The 4843-nt window shown below is 43.7% G+C and overlaps 1 pseudogene; it reads right to left on the bottom strand.

The window, feature by feature from the left end:
• Positions 1–1269: 1269 nt before the first annotated feature.
• LOC147908061 (uncharacterized) lies at positions 1270–1884 on the bottom strand (annotated as a pseudogene).
• Positions 1885–4843: the final 2959 nt, after the last annotated feature.

The following is a 4843-nucleotide window of genomic DNA, read 5'->3' as shown; positions in this document are numbered from 1 at the left end:
CATTTGAAAGACGAAAAATGCATTGATTATAAATCTATACATACAAAATTGAAAATAGTTTTTATTTACAAATTATAATTTCTTACAAATTAGGAACTATTTGATTAATTTGTCAGTTTCTAATTTTTTAAAATAAAACAGTCTTATTACAGAAGAAAACAAAACAATTGTATCATTATATTACAGAATAAGGCATATATAACCAATGTATAAAAAATTATTTAAAAAACTAATTTTTGCTGTGATTTTTTAGAAATAAGGAACTAATAATCATAAATCTTTAAATCATCAAAACAAAACAAACTTATTACAAAAAAAACCAGCTATGACTATATAATAATAATTCACATACATATAAGACTATATCAAAATAATGCACATATTGGGTGGATCCATATATTCGTTCGGTTTTTATTAGTAGTGCAAAAATGGAGAATCATTGATTAAAATTCATTCTTTATATGAAAAAAACTTGTTTCATTTTACCTTCAAAAACCGAACGAATATATGAATCCACCCAATACATATAACCTTCTTAAATAATCTTTACATTTCTGATAGTAGCGCGATAAGGACATCCATAATCATTTATCTTCTTATATTTTTTCCTTTTCTGGAACATTGTTAAATTGTACTTTTATAAAATCCAAGCATCATCTGTTGTCGCAGCTTTATTTTCAATATAAGCATGAAATCCTATTATTCATTTGAATGATTGTTTTAACTCCTTCATTTCGTCAATTTTCCATTTTTTCATTTTTAGTGGAATATTTTCTTTATTATTATAAAACATTTAAACTTATTAACAAGTTGCTCATTTACCCTTTTATTTTCTCCACTGCTTAGTGCATAGCACTTTGTGGCTCATTACTGTCTTCATTAACTGTAATCGGTTCAGACTTTGTATAATTAGTGTAGCTTCTAGAATAAGTATATATAAAAAATATATTATAGCAAATTTGTTTAAAGAATAAATTCGATATAAGTTATTTTACCTTTAAAAATAAATCTATTTTTATTTTGTGTTAATGTGTATATATATATATATATATATATATATATATATATTCATGTTGAGGAGGGATCGCGACGCAAGGAATGCTTGAACTGTTCCTTGTCGAATCAAGCACGCGGAAGATGAACGTGCCGGTGGTAGAAGCGCCATCTGTGGTCGGCGATAGCGTATCGTTAAAGCGATTTCCCAATACTTCCCCTCGATACGCGATCGAACCAAAAGAAAAACTATTACTCATGTTTCTCCGAGGCCGATCAGACTCCGGCACTTGTGCTTATGGTAGGTCTCGGTAAACCTTTCGTTAGGACGTCTGCAGCCATTTCATCCGTTGAGACATGACGCAGCTGAAAGGATCCGTTATTTATAGCTTCACGAACAAAATGGTGTCGTATGTCGATATGCTTTGTTCTAGCGTGGAAGACCGGATTCTCGGCTAGTTTCAGTGCTCCTTGATTGTCACTGAAAACGATGACCTCTGGTGGGTCCTCTGAATTGAGAAATTTCAGTAGTCCTTTTAAATGAATGGCCTCTTTAGAGGCTTCGGTGAGAGCCATATATTTGGCTTCTGTCGAGGATAAAGCCACTGTCCTTTGCTTCCTCGATTCCCAGAATACAGCACCTCCGTTGTACATGAATATGTATCCGGTGTACGACCGTCTGTCTGTGAGGCAGTTTCCCCAGTCAGAATCCGAGAAACCGATGACTGAGCTTCCGCCATATCCGTAGGTAATCCCGATGTCCGGTGTCCCTTTCAAGCGCAAAACGCGTTTTGCAACGGTCCAGTGTTCTTGTCTGTAGTTGGTTAGGAACTGGCTCAGGAAATTCACGGCATATGCAATATCGGGCCTCGTTGCAGTGGCCAAATACATCAAAGTACCCACCAATTCACGGTAGGGCAAACTTCTTACTCGGCATACTTCTTCTCCATGGCGCCCTCAGGGCGGGTCAGTTTAACCCCAATGTCCATAGGCGTTGACACAGATTTCGAGTCGGCCATCCCGAATTTTTTCAGGACGTCTAAGATGTAACCCTTCTGGCGAATCGAGATACCTCCGTTATCTCGATTGAACTCCAGTCCTATGCAGTATCCAATCTCACCTTGATCCTTGATGTCGAACTTCTGAGCCAAGAATTGTTTGAGGTTACGGATCTCCTTGATGCTGTCGGAGGCGATCACGATGTCGTCGACATATACGGCAATTAAAAGTGTGATTCCCTCTCGATTTACTCGGAATATGCAAGGATCGGCTTCGGTAGGAATGCCTCCGTACTCCTTGATGGCTTCACTAATTTTATTGTTCCAGCTTCGTGCAGCTTGGCGCAGGCCGTAAAGGGATTTCCTTAGACGGCACACCATGTCGCCAGTCCTGATCTGGTCTAGCATCTTCTTGACCTTATCCTCGATTCTTCTTGATGCCATGCCAGATTGAACCACTCACTGCATGGTTTCTTCCAGAAATTCCGGTAGCTCCATGAAGATTTCTTCGTCAATGTCTCCATTCAAATAGGCCGTCGTCACATCGATCTGATGCATCGACATCTGATGTTTCGCCGCCACTGCGGTTAGAGCACGAATCGAGCTCAAACATGCTACTGGCGCAAACGTTTCGTGAAAGTCCACTCCTGGCTTTTGGGAGAAACCTTTTGCGACCAATCGAGCTTTGCGGCGTTCAACGACTCCGTTGGCGTCGTACTTATTCCTTAAGACGAACCTGCTTCCAATCACGTCGCGGTTTGTCAGTCTTTGTTCGAGTTCCCACGTGTCATTTTTGACGATAGAGATCACTTCTTCCGCCATGGCGCGGAACCATTCATCCGTATCAGAGCAATCCATGGCCTGACGTATGGGGATCTCCACCGAGAAGGCGTGTTCCATTTCTTCGCTGGCGATGCCTCATGATACCTTTTGGGGGGTCTTCCCCTCAGTCCAGTGCGCACTATGGTAGGCCTGCCTCGGCCCCTTTTTGCCTGCGAGTCTCTTTGTGTAACGACGTCCCGCTCATCCGCCGCCGATTGCATGTCTTCGAAGTTTTCCTCTGTCTCGTCTTCTGATACTGGTTTCGTTAATTATTGGTGGGGGCGTTAACTCGATGTCCACTTCATGTGGCCCGTCTATTGGATCGTCGGCCTGCTTCTTACTGAACGTTCCCGGCGCAGATTCAATACGGGTAGAATCTTTTGCGTTATTCTCCATGAATCTGACATCTCTGGATATCACGACTTTCTTTTCCTCCGGTAGCCAGACTCTGTAGGCTCTTGACGTATCAGAGTAGCCGATGAATACTCCTTTCGTAGATCGAGGCTCGAGCTTCCCCTTGCTGGGTGTCCTATCCAGGACATAGACTTCGCATCCGAAGTCTCTGAGATGGCTGACGTTCGGTGTGCGTCCTCTCCATTTTTCGTACGGTGTCCTCTCCTTCAGACTACGTGTGGGGCACCGATTTCGCAAATAATTTGCCGTGGCGATGGCCTCGCCCCAAAATGATGTGGCTAATCCAGATTGCGTCAGAAGGCACCTCGCCATCTCCACTAACGTGCGATTTTTCCTTTCCGCCGTTCCATTCTGTTCCGGGTTGTAGGATGCAGTGAGTCGCCGCTGAATTCCGTTTGCTTTCAGAAATTCATAGAACTCCGTATTCACGTATTCCAGACCGTTGTCCGTTTGAAGATATTTTATCTTCTTTCCGGTAGAATTTTCTGCGAAGGCCTTGAATTCTACGAAACAATTGAATACGTCGCTCTTTCTTTTGATCATCCTCACGTGACACCACTTCGAATTGTCGTCTATGAAGGTCACGAAGTACCGGGCTCCGCCGTTCGTTTCCACGAGCATGGGCCCGCAAACGTCTGAATGAATGAGCTCCAACAATTCCGTTTTTCTATTTGAGTTCTCGGGAAAGGAAGCCTAGTTATTTTTGCTCGGGTGCAGATTTCACATTCGAGCGGTCCATGGAATTTATCCAAGCGTAGTCCTCGCACTCTATTCTCGCGATCGCACTTCACTAAGTCTTTCAGATTCAGGTGTCCTAGGCGCCGATGCCATTTCACGATCTCAGAATCCGTTGATATTCCGGTTTGGATCTTGCGGTGCAAAGTCAGTCTACACTCCGGTCGCGCATTTCCCTCGAGATAATAAAGTCCGTCGATACGTTTTGCGATGAATTTCGCATTTCCGCCGCGGTTCGTTACAGTCGCGCCTTCGGCGTCCCTCGGGAAACTTCGGACGCTGTCGCCGAGTGGCCCCGCTCGTGGCGGTCTGCACTCTCCGTCCTCGGCGATCGCTCGGGAAACTTCGCCTTCGGTTATCTCCGCGAGTTTTCGGCGCGTCTCGTGCGCTTCGTCCGTTTCGGGCAGCAATGGCTTTGTCGCGAGCGTCGCAAAGAATCCTATATCTTCGGCCGTTTTGGCTAATTGTTTGTCTCGATGCCAGCAGTCGGCCGCCTTGTGCCCAGTTTTTCCGCAACTGTGGCATTTAAGCTTAGACTTTTCCTTGTCCACCTCGTTTTTCGGTGCGGCCTTCTTTTTGTTCTTCCAATTTTTGTTTGCGTAAGGCTTGACCGCCATGGCGTTTTGCACAAGAACGTTGTTGTCATTTTTTCGAGCGTCGCTCTCTTCAATTATTTTAATTCGTAGTGCTTCCGGTGCAGGTAATTCATCGCGCGATTCGATGGTACATCGGAAGTTTTCATATTGCGATGATAGGCTGTATAATAACAAAATCGCGAGCAGACCGGCATTTATGATCACTTCCATTTCGGTTTATCCACTGCGTCGAAGAATGTGCGAATGTGTTCGCGCACGTCTTCCCCGTCCGCCATTTTTTGTAAT

Source organism: Acromyrmex echinatior, chromosome 11 (genome assembly GCF_024713525.1).
Source record: "Acromyrmex echinatior isolate Ae372 chromosome 11, ASM2471352v2, whole genome shotgun sequence".
NCBI lineage: Eukaryota > Metazoa > Arthropoda > Insecta > Hymenoptera > Formicidae > Acromyrmex > Acromyrmex echinatior.
This window is presented reverse-complemented; position numbering and strand designations above follow the sequence as displayed.